The sequence below is a fragment of the Dermacentor albipictus genome, chromosome 2, assembly GCF_038994185.2.
Source record: "Dermacentor albipictus isolate Rhodes 1998 colony chromosome 2, USDA_Dalb.pri_finalv2, whole genome shotgun sequence".
Classification (NCBI taxonomy): Eukaryota; Metazoa; Arthropoda; class Arachnida; order Ixodida; family Ixodidae; genus Dermacentor; species Dermacentor albipictus.
Window position 1 is genome coordinate 47,931,700 of NC_091822.1, and position 15,533 is coordinate 47,947,232.

The 15,533-nt window shown below is 43.9% G+C and overlaps 1 long non-coding RNA gene across 6 annotated transcripts in view; it reads right to left on the bottom strand.

The window, feature by feature from the left end:
- Positions 1-15,533, bottom strand: part of LOC139055932 (uncharacterized) — a 79,239-nt gene that overhangs the window by 51,515 nt on the left and 12,191 nt on the right. For 2 of the 6 annotated variants that reach the window (XR_011512013.1, XR_011512010.1), the window contains exon 3: positions 6,322-6,384. The exons of the other annotated variants lie outside the window; for them this stretch is intronic. This is a non-coding gene — a long non-coding RNA (uncharacterized lncRNA). The remainder of the gene's footprint in view (positions 1-6,321; positions 6,385-15,533) is intronic. 6 annotated transcript variants of the gene reach the window in all.

Consider the following 15,533-nt stretch of genomic DNA (forward strand, 5'->3'; position numbering starts at 1 on the left):
TACACAAAAGGTTCTACATATGCACTGAACAAATGCAATCATTCTAGAAATCATAACGAAACAAGCGGGCTAGTGCGAGAGCATATCGGTAAAGGTCAGGAACTTTACAAACCTACTAACTCAAAAAGTAACACAAGCAAGAAAATACGTTAAATGGAAAGCAAACATCTGAATTATAATTTTAGGATAGCCTTCAGATAGCTTATTGAGCAAGTATTTCTTGCAGGTGCGAGAGCTACCAACACACAACATGAACTAACAACATACCCAGGGCTTCATAGCTCTCAAAGAAGCACAACACTCAAGCTCTGATACAACAGGCTAGAGTGAGTAGAACTTAGAGTGCTATAGATGGTAAAATTACTATACACATAAAAAGGCAACAGAATTCTCTAGAGAAGCCTCCAGCTATGCTCTATTTCATAAGTAGGAGGGGTAATACTGACAAGTTTTAGATTGCATATCTTGCAATGAGCAAAATTGTAGCAAGCTAACTGGTACCACCATGCATTGTACATGTCTTGTGATGCCTTTCACTTGCAGTGCTCACCACGAGAGTTCAGAAGTCCCCCGCACAGGTAGAAGAACCCTTGCGTACTGAACGGAGGATGGATGGATGGATGGATGGATGGATGGATGGATGGATGGATGGATGGATGGATGGATGGATGGATGGATGGATGGAGGGACGAACGGACGGACGGACGGATGGATGCATATTGTCTTTGAGAGCTGCCTAAGGGAATTGCTAACCACCTGCAAAGTCTGTGGCCACGCTGTAGGCGACATCAGTTCCACGGTTGTGGGAATTTTGCTCATAGTGGAGTGCAGGTGTGACAAAGAACACTTGCGTCAGTGGACGAGCCAGCCACTTGCGCATGGGGGTGGAGCAGGAATATTTAATTAAGGTTAGTGATGGAGAATTGTGTTCAGCACATTGACCGTTTAGGACCATCCTCTCAGTAGGAAACCACATGCCCAAACTCAAATCTTAAAGCAAGCTGTTTGTTCGAGGTGCATAAACATATTAGGCGCTGGAGAAAGTCAGCCTTTGGAAAGCATTTATTTCACCAGACGACAGCCGTGAAATGGTGTCTGTTCTTGCTTGGTTCAAACGCTATGTGCGTACATCCGTTGAGCTTTTGGTGAAGAATGACATAGTGGTCAAAAAGCACTCCTCACGAGCGTTATCACACGTTGACATGTTTATGTATTGCGGTCGCTCTTCCTGTGCACTCATGCACGTGCGTGCGCGGCCCGGCAAGTTGTTGCGAATTGTGATGTGTAAATTGGACGAATAAAGGCAAAGTTTCCTTTTTTTTCGTTAAGGCGAGTGTGAGGCTGGGGTGGAGAAGTTTATCTGGCGAGGAGTGACATGACACAGCACAACATTGATTGAAGGTTTTAAAGATTTTAACAGTTGGACTTTGTAAACTTTGTACAAAGTTTTATTACATAAATTGTTAGCGCTGGTTTGTGCTATTAGGATGGAATACAATGTTGCGTAGTTTGTGACATGACGTGGCGCAACATTGATTGAAGGTTTTAAAGATTTTAACAGTTGAACATTGGCAGCAGCTGCGAAACATTTCAATGTGCTGTTAATAAAGGGTGAATTAATATGACCGTAAATTGTGAGAGTATAACATGAAAAAAGCATGCCCACTTGATCTGGAACCCTTCGAATCTCGCTCGGAAATGCATCATTAATTTCTGGGCACAACATCCCTTTTAAGCTTTAGCTTGGGGGTTGCTATCTAAATACACGGGAAAGGAGAAACCGTTATTCTCGTGCAACTACGGCACCCAATATGATGAGACTCGTTGCGTTGAAAAGAAAAAAGTTAAAATCTAGTGAACCTTCTACAACTACCAGAGGGCCTACCTGCTGCCTGCCACAAATGAGGTTCACTTACTTGGCCACATTTACAAAGAAACAGGGCATGATTTATCCATGCTTTTAGAATAATGTTCCAGCAAGGTGTAATGCACAATTAACAGCTGTTGCATGACTAGCAAGTCTGATATTATAGAACATGATCAATGAAAAAATTTAGATGGCACAACACGGGATACTGAGGACAAAGACTGGCGTTACTCCTGTGTATCTCAACTGTCCATCTAAAGTTGTGCCAAAACATCATGCTGCATAATTTTTGTAACCAGCTGGCCTATCTAACTTATTCTAACATCTAACCTGACATCTAACTCTGGTACATGGTGCTGAATTTTCGAAACCATTTGTGTTTAATTTCATTGACATCAAACAGTTTTACCATCTTGCATTTTCTAGCTCGTAGTGTCTTGCACATGGCCACAACTGAATAGAGCCCGAGTACATTAGGAAGCTGTTAGGGTAGCAAAACTGTAGCAGTTTTGTTGCGATTCATTTGGCGCTTCTAGTTAGGAAGTGCACTACCTGTTCTATTGTGAAACAGTACAAGAGATTGTGTATTATGCACTTGTTTTTCCAGCTTTTCCACCGTAAGCAAGCTGAAGTGGCCAGTGAGCTTGCCGGCTTGCAAGTCGACCTGGCAAGTGACAGGCGATGTGACTCTCCAGGCTACAGTGGAAGTACACGACATATAGCGTGCTTTCTATCTAGAATGGCTGCATTTTGCACACAAAACAAGTGTAAGTTGGAGAGGTAAATCCATAGTACTGCTATTAGTGAGCATACTGTGTGAATTCTTATGAAACTACCTGCTGTATTTGTGCAGTCACCCGAAGTACCTAACAGTGTTTCCATGGAGAAACAAGGGCTTGCCAGGTGCTTGGTGGGTGTCGAGAAGCTGGGCATCAGGATACGTTCACTGACAACATGTACCATACAGAGTTTGTGTTCTTTATTCTTTTGTTATGCAATATGAAACAGTAAGCAGTGCTGCTGTGTGTACTAGAGCATCTTATTTACAATGTTGTAATCAACTTGAGAACACATGGCCAGCTAGGTATACTGTGAAGGTCCAAAATAGCAACCTCCCCTGCCTCCTAAGTATCGATATCTTTCTTATTGAAGGGTCAAGGTATTTGTAACACTGGTAGGAATGACAAAAAACGAATTTTTTATAACACTCCAGCACACTCACTGTGAAAGAGATAAGATGCTTATCGCAAGGGTTAGTGGCGGTAACTGTGAATGCCAACAAGCAATGAGCTAAGAGTAGATTTGCTGGTACTGGAATAGGAAAACGTGTGCAAGGCAGCATTCTTTAGTGACACGGGCGGGTGACTACTGCAGAGAAGCTACTGTTGTGGGTGTCAATTGATTTCAATCACAAGTGCCTCGCACCTTTTCTTGTTTACATGTCATCTAGCAGTTGAAAAACGTATCATTGATCACAGTTTGCCAATATACAGAATGTTAGTGCCAAAATGTTTTGTTTTCACACGTCGTTAGTCAGTAGTTGCTGGTGGAAAGTGTATTAGGTCTTTACAAAAGGTGGCCGAGAATGTTCCTTGCCAAACAGCAGGTATTCAGAGGTGAATATTGAGCAGTCAAATAACATTAAAGACTATTCGTAATTCAACACAGAAGCACCTAGCTGGTTACTTTTCTTGAAGCCTGCAGCAAGAGCTGGATGCAGAAACTTTTTTTTCACAACACCTAATTGTGAAGTGGTTTACATCTGAAAGGTGTTTCTTCTCATGATTTTATTGCGGTACTGCAAATGAAACTGACTCCTGCACATATTCTGCGGCCGCCTATACTGGGGAGGCGCACTCTTTTGCCTCTAGCAATAACCGCTGCGGCTTCACTCGCTCCCGTGAGGGAGTGCTACTCTAGACGTTTTATGTAACCTTCTTGCTCACTAAGCCTGAATCTTTTCACAGACCGGCATCCTGGTGTCACCCGATACCGGCGTGTGGACAGGCCAGACATAAAGCACTGATTTCATGTTTGGCATGTTGCTAAATGTACGCACACAAAAATTTCAGGCAAATTTTTAAAGTAATTGCATGCACAAGAATTGCATGTACCACAATTTGGCATATTCAGGCAGATTACCTGAGGAGGCAGACATTTTTTGCATGTTTGATCGCAGTGCCTAGATATCTGCCTAACTTAAATCCTAAGAGCAATGTCATTTCCGTGACATTGTACACACAATATTCTGAAATATGCATTGGTGTTGTGGCTAAAGTAATCCCAAACTGCATGACAGACACTTTGAAGGAACTGCTAGCTGGAACGCCAATGTATTTCTTAGCACATTTTGAGGCTGCATATCTTGAAAGGGAGTCTGGTCTCAAGATTTCCATTTAGCAACCAAGACTTCACTCATTGCTCTGCTTCAATTTCTCAATTGCAAAAAATGATGTGAAGCGAGTAATTAAAAATAGTGAATCTTTTTTATTGCCTACCTGTAAATTGCGATTTATCACACAAATTATGCCTGTCTATTGCACAAACGCATCTCAGAAGGTGGAACACTATCACAAGCAATCCTTGAAAATGTGTATCTACTCCAAGGACCGGTGACATACAGGAATGTGTGTTAGCTTCTGAAAAAGAAAATAAATTTGCATAAAGATTGTAGTTTATGGTCCAGATCAGTCAATACAGCACCTGACACTGATACTTGATTAGTAACCACCACCTTGCTTACGCAACAACCCTTGCTTTCAACAACAGTTTCAGTAAACAAAACATCTAATCACAAACCCAAATCATATATTCTAGGTCTGAAAAAAAGCTCCTGGCTGCCAGCTGCAAACATCAAGTTATCAGGCCATGGATCCAGGGTATTCTAAACCACCTCTACTGGGTGGCTACCATGGGCCAAGGCGATGAAGAGCTTGTTAGCATGTGGAGAAGCCTCCTCAACCATGTGTGTAACAAACCCGGTGGCCAAGATGGACCCTACAAAAAACGCCTCTATGACTCTCTTGACAATACGAAATGGTTCAGGCCAAGTAAGCCCTACTGTAAATTTATTCATGCCCTACAGAGCATTACTTAAAGTATGGACATCACATCTATAGATAAAAAGCTGAAAAATGTTTTAACTTCTTACATCTGTTTCAGCATCGCCTGCATTTATTCGTCTTAAGAGCATTGTGGACAACACGAGATTAGTGCGAGATAGCCACCGGCTCTCGCCCGAGGTGCACTCTCATTGGAGTTGTTCCACAGCATGCTGAATAAGTTTTCTCCAAAGTCCAATGCCTTCTTAGCGGACGGAATGGAAGAGAGGTAATTTTTTTTGACATCTAAGAAATAAGACAAGGGTATAATTCAAACCTCTCATTCATTAGGACGAGGCTCGCTGTAATGAGAATGCTCCACGGCACCAAGCACTAACTCAGGATGGAGAGCAGCGTTGGAAAATGAAATCCTCCAAGGCGTGGCGAGGCCTCTTCACTGTGACCACAGTGAAAGAGGATCCAAGCTATGGTATGTAATATTTCTTGACTGATGGTAACATACCAACACGCATGTATAAAAAAATGGCCATAAGAAATGGCCATAAAAATTTGGCCTGTCAAGAGAGCTTTGGAGACCACATGACAGCACTAATCAAGTGTACACATACATCTGTAATGCAGTCGCAATAATTTATTTAATCGAAACCAATGCCTGCATGGTCAAGTACGCGCTGATCTGTTCAAAGCACACACATGAATAGAACCAGTTGGCTAAATGAAGTTTGGAAGCCACCTTTCCTTGGGGCAGCATGAAACACTTGACATGTCAAGGGAGATTTACAGACCACTGCACCGGCTAAAAAACATGAAAATGCAGCAAAACTACACCCTGGTACCTTGCGCCGCCACGAGAGGGCAATACATATGCGTGGTATCATCATAAGCAGCTGCAAGGTTGTAGTGACTTCTGTCATTCACTAGAGGGGTCACAAATCCATATCAAAAGCTCGATAGCACCTCTTGCGCCTTTGCAAACCTGTTGCTATGCTGTTGCCTTTGTTCGCACGGGCACGCATGTTTGGACTTCAGTCAGCTTCAGTCACTGCAATGTTGGCCTCGCCTTTTGTGTGACAAGCTGCCGCGTCGGATGCAGTGTGACTCCGGCCTGTAGTGGCTTCGCAATGCAATGGATGGCTTGAAGCCCCAACAGTACTTCCAAGTGGTTTTGAAACTGTACACGGCAGAATTTCCATGCTTCGTGCCGCCGAAGAAAGGGGAGAAGTTCGGATTATGCATGATGTGTGCCTGTGATGTGCAGCTATTCCACGATGTGCCAGATGGCACATCGTGGAATAGAAGTATGTGGCGACAGTTTGGCATTAAAGGAACTTCAGTCAATTGTCTGCAGAGTAAAGCACCCTGCAGATCACAGCAGAAGCCTACACTTCTTACCGGACTTTCCGCATCTCGTGAAGTGCGCCCACAACAGCGTTGTGTCAACGGGTCTCCAGGTGCCTGAAGGAAGGGTCAGGATAGATGTTGTGAAAGAGGTGGAAGTATGACAATAGGGATATTGTGCGACTCAAAGCAATGCCTCGTGTAACAAGAGTTGTCATCGAACCGAATGGGTTTGAAAAAATGAAAGTAAACTATGCTTTAACTTTTTTAAGTAATGAGATAATCAGAGGCTTGTATGTATATAGGGAAGAGATCGACAGAATATGTTGCACCGGCTCCAGCAAAGCAACTACATGCTTTATCAGAAGAATGGCAAAGCTGATTGCAGCCATGACTTCTCACTGTAGCCGTGATGCTATGCGCCCAAGCTCACCAGTCTTCGCTGAAGTGAAAGATATTATTGCATATTTAGATGCCTGGGAGGAAGAAGTTGGAAAGCTAGGTTTCCTCAGCCGGGGTACCGCAGAATGGCTTCGCGTTGCTCTGGCAAGCATCGTGTCCATTCTCGAATATCTAACAGCAAAACTTGGCTATAAGTACTTGTTAACTTCACGACTAAGCCAGGATCCTCTGGAGAATGTGTTCAGAATCTTGAGGCAAATGTCTGGAAGCAATGATCAACCGACGCTGACACAGTTTCTACTTTCAGCAAACTGTCTCACGTTCTGCAGTTTGGTATAGGCACCTGCAAATGGAAATATGTCGCCATTAATGCTGAAGAGCCTCATACATGGGACATGCAAGGACCAAGGAGAGGTTTTGAAGAAGCTTGACGAGCTCATGATCATTGACTGTCTCAACGAAGTGCATGAAATACTCACAACATATGGCATCCCATTGGATCACAGCACAATGGTTTCAGCCAAAAGTGACTCCCGAGTAATTTATTATGTCACAGGATATGTTGCAAGAAGGATGATAAGAAAAACCAAATTTGATGAATGTGCAAAAGCCCTCATTCATCCACTTGATTTTTAAATGTCTGCAGATGCCTGTTTAGTCAAAGTAGACAGGGGAGGACTGCTTTACCCATCTTATGAACTGCAGACCTTTATTGCAAAGATGGAAAACTCATTCACATACTGCTTCAGTTTCAGCAAACTGAAAGCAAATAGCATAATGGACCTGATTTCTGCACTGGCAAGAAATCGACTGAATCATGTTGGCTGCAAACAACACTCGACAGATGTAACCAACAGCCACATCAGGCTTTTGTGAAGACAAGGCTGCATTTCATAGTAAAAGCAGAAAACAAGGCCCGAGATGGTAAGCGGCAGCAAATGCGCTATTTGAAGCTTCGTCACGTTACACGAATATGCCTGGACTTATGCTTTTCTCTGATTGTAATTTAGAACTATTTGGACATTACACAATTTCTAACTGCAGTGCCAATGAGTGCGACGTATGAAGAAGCCATGGAGCTTCTTTCAGCCTGCAAGTGTTATGTTTTTGCATGCACATAGCTAAAAGAAACTGTGGAGCTTCTTACAGCCTACATGCATTGTTTGAATATTGTTAAATTTCTAAACTGTGGCGCCAAGGCCGTGGAGTCACAAATAGCCGTGGAGCTTCTATTTAGGCTGCCCGACGAGCTGGGCGGAACAAGGATGATGGCGAATCTTCAATGCATGACAAACATCCTTATCTACACTCTAAGTGCCCCTTCTGCCGCATAACGATACTCGTCATCTGCCTTGATGCGTTTCCTTTCTTTAACACTGCGAGCCCTCACCTTTCCAGTAACGAATGGCACGCATGTTATCAGCACGATAGCATAATCGTCATCTGCCTTGATGCGTTTCCTTCTGTCATCTGCCTCGATGCGTTTCCTTTCTTTAACGCTGCGAGCCCGTACTTTCCAGTAACAAACAGCACGCGCATTATCAACATGATAGCATTGCTGACAGGAAACGCATCAAGGCAGACGACGATTATTGTTGTGTGGCAGAAGGGGCACTTAGAGTGTAGTGCTGCTTGATGAAGTTGATGCTCCCTCAACCAGCAAGCCTAAGAAAGATGTACAAGAGAGAAAGACCCCTAAAAAAGAGGTGCATCTCGTTTGAAAACACAGATATCGGCGGGGAAAAGGCAATCAAGAATGGGCAGTCACCTTACTACTACTAGTATTTTGCCCTCGAACATTGTGATGAAGCCGAAGACATGAGATTCGTGCTACTCAACAAAATATTCTGCGAAACAAAGCAATGCTTTCAAGCTTTGTTTTCACTCAGATGTGCTTCAGCTAACTGTTACTGCAATAGACTGCTTTGCCGGCTAGAAAAAACAGGAGTGACTGGCGCAACCTAGATGAGAGGGAGCTTGAGGCATTCATTGGAATCCACCACATGAGCAGGAAACCAATGTACGACTTCTACTTGTACTGTAGGAGCGACACTTTCTTCAGCAACGTTAAAATATTTAGCGTGATGATCCTGAAAAGGTTTTGGGATATACTGAAATGTTTACAGTTGAATGACACTAGCGAACAAAAGAATGGTGAAGAAGGCTACAACAGGCTCTGGAAAGTGGGGCCACCGATTGTAGCCCTGAACCAGCGGTTTACTGCTGAGTACACACTATCAGCTCATCAGGCAATCGAAGAGGGTATAGTTCTGTTCAAGCACAGGTCCTCCCTGAAGCAGTATATGCTACTCAAGCCTATAAAGGGCAGCTATAAGATTTGGTGCAGGGCAGACTCAGAAAATGGTTGATTCAATTTGAAATCTAGGAAGGCAAAGACAAAATGGCCACTTGATGTACAGGATTCTAGCTATGAGAACAAGAAGAACTCATCTATGAGCACAAGAGGTTATGACGTCGAAGCATTCCACAGTGGCCTGCTGGTTGACCCCTCAAGTTCCTGCTTGGGTGCATCGCTAGACCGCTTCATTTTTGACTCAGCAGTAGCACAAGTGCATAGGTTGCTTGAAGTCAAGTGCCCACACAGATAAAGGGGAAAATCTCCAGACAAAATGGGACATACTCATTGCATGAAAAAAGTCTGTCACAGCGTCTTTAGGCTTGATCCTAATCATCGTACTAATTTCAGATTCAGGATGGCACTCCATGGCCTTTCTTAGATTGACTTCACATTGTGCACTGAAAAACATATTATTGCTGAAAAGATAAGGTTTTCATATGATTGGGCCCATGTCAAGCCTAAACTAGACAGCTTCTTTTTTTCCATTTTGTTGCTACACTTGGCTTCTACACACACGCAAATGAATTAGGGTGGGGTGAGACTGAAAGATGGCACGGGACGAATTGCATCTAGAGGAGTCAGACACGATTGTGCATTTTAGATTATGCATATGGTGTCACTTGTAGTTGAGCTATATGTAAGGCTCAAAATATTTAAAACATATTTCTGTTTGTTTCACTCAAGTTTTTTTTTTTTGAAAACTTGGTCACAGAGGGGAGTATGGTAGCGCGGGACAAGAGAAGACACAAAGGGACACACACAGCGCTGAAAATCGCTGTGTGTGTCCCTTTGTGTCTTCTCTTGTCCCGTCTTTGAATCGCGCTACCATACTCCCCTTGAAGATGCATTACCAATAAGCCCACATTGCAACCCTCTTGGTCACAGACCTTTGAAACTTTGCAAAAAGCACTGTGGTAGTATACACATTTGTGACTAGAACTATGTAGATACCTACAGAAACTGTAGTCTTTATCTGTTTCTGCAATGACCTTCCTAATCGCTGTAAGGTGCACTAAATAAAAAAGTTGTAAAACAAACTTGTGATAAACACAAGTTGTTTTCATGGAATTAAAGCTTCATATAAAATATGTCTCAAGGATTGGGCTTGCCCACTTTTTGGTTGGTGTGACAAAAAAAATATTTTACATGTCTCGTGTGATCACATTGTGCATGTTTTTTAAAGCTCAAGATGCATTATCAAAAGAAAGCAAACCAGGAAATTAATATTTTAGGCCAAAGTCTCACCCCTCCTTATAACAGTATTAAAAACAAAATTATTTTAGGACCAACTTGACCAACATTTAATAGGTAACAGCAACAGTACAGGGAGGGAACCTTTTATAAATTGCCTATGTTCCACGGTCTTTGCCATGCCATGTAACACAAGTACATAATCCTGGCCTGCCCAATTAACACACGTCTAACAGTTAACAGCATGAACAAAAGGGCCAAACACCGAAATAAACATTGCAGGAAGACATATCAGAAATGCTTAAAACAGGAATAAACACATTTGTAAACGTCTGAGGTTGTAATAAAAGGACCCACTGTCTTTTTCATAAATACAATGTGTGAGGTACACACAGTTTACCGCACTTACACAGGAGAAATCAGCACTACCACAGTCTCAGGTCATCAGGCATAAGGGGAGGCTGAAAATTTGTGAGCAGTGCATACACAACCCACATTTAATTGATGATGGCTCCCAGGCAGCCAAAAATTTGAGTGCCTAAATTAACTCTAACAGTGCCTTTACTAACCTTGCCTTAATCAACACCAAAGGTTGTAGGTTCGAGTGCTTTAACTCTATCTTAATTACCTTTGCCATAATAAACACAAAAGGTGGTGGTTTCAACTCCCACCAAAGGTTGAGGGCTTGCAGCCTTTTTGTGCCATGGTGTGGTCATGCCACCAATGCCAGATTTTCTGCCTTATGAGCCATTTAACGCTTTTGCATTAATAAAACCTTCCTCATACTTCACTGCCAATGAATCAATGATTCTTTTCCAAGGTCGTTCATCAATTCAGCCGTACATGACAATGAAACCAAAGATCAAGCCTATCTACAAAGTGCAGGGCCTTGATGACAGAAAAAAAAAAAAGGCAATTTGTGGAAATACAAGTTCTGTATCAAAGCCACTCGGAGAAGGTGATAGGTGATCTGGTTTGTAGTGGACCCATTGTAGGGTCATTCATTAAGGACCTTGCTCAAAAAGGCTACTAACCGTTCTTTGACAATTTCTTGACAAAGCTAGCTTTACAGTTGAGGGAATATTAAGTTAGCCTGCAGCACATTCAGGTAAAATAGAAAATACAAGCTACCTGAAGTAAAATTGGCCAGCTCCCATGTGTATCTGTCATCTACAGACCAAAGTGGCCCTTGAGCCTGCAGTCTTGAGCTGGGCAGCTCAATGCATGCCACAGCCGCTAAGCTACAGTGAAATATTTGGCCAACGACAAAGAAGCTGGCGCTCTGGCTTGCCCTTTTCTGCACATAACACATGCTGAGCCATGCAGCTAGTACAGGCATAAATGTCAGCATCAAGAACTTGCATGTGCAGCGTTCAGCCTTGTGGCTTGCCTCCATGCTTCCCGTGAGCACCAAATGATGCCGAGTGACGCAATGCCAAATGCTGTTGCAAGAAACTTTACAATTATACCACTGCACAAATGACCACAATAGTGGCATTTCAAGTGCACTTGTGGTGAATTTCAACCATTGCAGAGCGATGAGCAGTTGTGCTGCTGGATATTTTCCGCAATCTAGCATATTTTAAATACAGTGACATGCATTTGCCAACATTGGCTCTGCTTGTTGTTACGCTTTGCTGGTGACCCAACTGAAGCTAACAGACATCAGCTGTTTTTCTACAATGATTTTAACTTGGAGTACTTGTAAACAGTCATGTCTAGTTTGCCTCTGACATCTCACCGCACAAAATGTGTACTTACTCTTGTGCTGCGCTGCTGAATGAACCAGTCGTAGCACAAAATGAGCATAAAAGAAAGTGCAGGCGGTGCCTGGCACTTTTGCAGTTTTCGCACTCGGAACACTTCTTGGACTTTTGAATTTGGCTCTCAAAAACTAAGCACGGCATCGAATGGTTCCACTTCAGTTTTTGACAGTATGTGATGAAAAAAAAATGAGCCCACTCTGAAGCCTGTATGCTTTTTTTTTCAAGCCTGGTACTCCAGTCGCAACAGCTACAACTGAGCGGAGTCTGACAAGCAGAAAGCTTTCGACAGTTTTACCAACTCTTACTGAAAACAAATATGTCCATCTAGTGTGCAAAACCCAAAACAAACTGAAGATAGCCTGCAATGTGCTGCCATCTATCAAAAAAAGCCCAGAACAGCTGTTCTTTGATTTGCCAGTAAATTTCCAGTCACCGACTTTGGCCTTGGCTGTCATGGCTAGCGGATTGCCAGCTGGCAAAGCAAATGGGTTAAATATGTTGCGCTAAAGACCTGCACACCCTAATCATCCCCGTCACGCCTGGCCCAACTGCACGACACAGCCACATCAAGCATCAGGCTCGCATTGCCAATCTTCTGTCCACAATGCAGAATTTTTTTTTAAATGCCGAGTTTGATATTCAATTGATTTATCAAGCCATCTTATTGCTGCTGCTGCTTAAGGAGCAAAAGTGGGCACTCGCTTTCCTCCAAGACTATTTGCTTTCATTTTTAAAATGGTTGAACAATCCCTTTAACAAGGTGCCCAATAATATGTCTCAACACGTATAGGTTAGTTAGATTCTACGCTTGTCCCAATCACCCGACTGATTGTGTGTGCGCTTCAGTTAGTGCATGAGTCAACTTCTTCCCAAAACTGAAAGTGCAGTACCCGATATGTCCACCAAACTGAATCCACAGAAGCTCATGAGCATGAAACAGTTCCATGGGAAGTCCCATCCTAGAACGGACATATGTGGTCGTGATTTCAATGCCCAGGAGCAAGACAAACAGAAAGACAAGCTGCCTTTTGCATAGTGAAACTACGAATAATTGCATGCTGACAGGATATACCTGAAACTGACGACCAGTAATTTGCTACAGTACTAGCACAACAAATTTAATGTCTGTTAAACAGACAACATTAACCAACATTACACTTTAGACCACATTAAACAGACAACAGAGGAGTGTAATGATACAGCAACAAACGGAGCTTTATTTCCATTTTGCACGTGCACCACATGACAAGTACAGTAAAACCTTGATAATGTGACAGTTGTCGGACCACGAAAATTCATAGAATTAAGCGGATTTTTGCAATAACCGAAATGAAATAAAGAAAGATAAAGAGAACATGCAAGAACTTCATTTCCTTTCATTTATTTGCTCTCAAGGCCTTCCAGGCCTACAGATAGGAGTGGCAATATAGTAAAAAAATATGGCTGAAGAGGCAGCACATAACTTGCCGCAAAGAGAAATCACCTTTACTTTCCCTTTCTGAGAAAGGTTAGTTAAGTAATCACTGATGCATGATTGCTTGGCACAGTAGTTTGCAGCCCCAAATGCCATGTTTTCCAGCTGGCTCACAACATCTAGAATATTAAAATCATGACTGCTGCACTCAATAAAGCTGAAACGATATTCACGGGATCAATAACTGCCAGTAAAGCAGGCACGCAGGCGCGTTCGTTATCGTCACCATCAGTGCCACTAGCAGGCTGTCGGTGATTTCATCTTGAGCTGCGCCCACTGCTGAAATTTTGCACGCTGTAGATAGCTGCCGCACACCCGACTAGCACTGCGGATAACGAATGATGACGCAGCTGCACAGGCGACGAAGCATGGAGCAATGCCACGAATGGGATGTAGCCCTACACATGGAAAACAGGAAATGGAAAACTCATTATCGATAGCGATGCTGTCTATTGGTTTCCCAGGGTTGCCAGTTATGATGATGACCTGTGGTTATCCCCCTTGAAAAGGTGGGGGACAGCTGTAGTGGTGCAACAATTGCCTCCAGAGCTGGTGAAGAAGAGCACAGCTCACATTCACTTAGCACGAGAATAGGACACGCTGGCACGCTCGACCTGAGTGGCCAACCGGCTGCTACCGAGATCCTTCGGCACCATGGCTGGCCGGCCCAAATAAACCATGGCTATGGTGGCTCCCACATATTGGCGACACCAGACAACTGAGCCCAGCCATGCTATCATCAATGCACCAACTCTACCACGCAGAGAGTGACGTGGGCGTCACGCACTCCTGCATACGTCCCATGGTTGTAGTGTGCCCGGGAATTCTATTTCGACCTGCCGGACATCCGGTTCATCCAGCTGGACAGCCACTTCTGTATCAACAAGGTTCCAGACTCCAACTGCATTGCAGGCTCTGGCTGCGCCCACCTGGCCCCGACTTCTACGAGAACTTGTGAGCAGCCACGCTTGCTGACTACACTGCCTTGAGTGCTCAGTCACAACAGCTCTCGCCGTTTGAAGCATTGCATCATTCCACATCTTGGTGTCCCACTTCGCCTGCATTCAGCTGTGTTGATCGTCAGCACGCGCTGGCCTCAGCATCAAACCTTTACTCGGTCCGTAAACGTCCTCCCTATCTGAAAGGCAGCTATGCAACGACTCTTTCCAAGGAATTCACTGGGCCAAGTGCAAGCACTTTCTGCTACTCTATAACCCACCGCTCTCCTTCCTTGGATATTCCCACAAGCTATCCACTTTCCGTTTGGGGGCACCTCACTCATCACTGATTCAGTCTAGCACACCGGCTCCACTAGGCACAAATTTCACTTTCGCAGGGACGGCAACGCCACAAGCACAGGCTTGTTGATGCCTTCAGCAACCACCACAACCCTAATACTATCGGCATTCAATATTTCGCGGCAAGAAGCAGCAGGCAAGCCTTCCGTTGTTCTTTGCTCACACCTTTCACGGATGCATGGCCTACCAAAGTTTTGCAGGAGTAGCTCTGCCATCTGGTTTCTTCAGCTTGAGAATCACTTCCATGTCAACAATGTGAGTGACCAACACTTGTGCTACCTCCACGCAAGTCGCAAGCTGCCAGACTGTCCTCTTTCAATGCTCTGACTTCTACAGGCCTGGGCATCTACAACAAACTGCGGCCGGTCGTGATTTCGCACTATGACATCACTGTGGTTGCGCCTCGCACACAACCTACACTGCTGGTGCTGCCCGGCGCAGCTCTCTCGGATTGCGGAACTGCAACTACCCACGCCACTGTCATTGTTGCACTCCGTTTGACGACATTGTTTTCTACTATGTTCACCTCAATGTCCTGCACTCTCAGCATGGGCCACAAACCAGCCAATACACGTCAACTCTGCATGCAGAGTTGAGCTGCGCTGGGTGCACAGACACTGACAATGCAAAATGACGTCCTCAACGCACAAGGCAATGCACCCTCTGTCAATGACACAAGACAATGTGCCCTGTATACATGCACCTTTTGCACACGTTTCAATCGCACTTGGCGCTAGAAGGAGGGCTCTGTAGTGGCACGACTATCACCTCCAGAA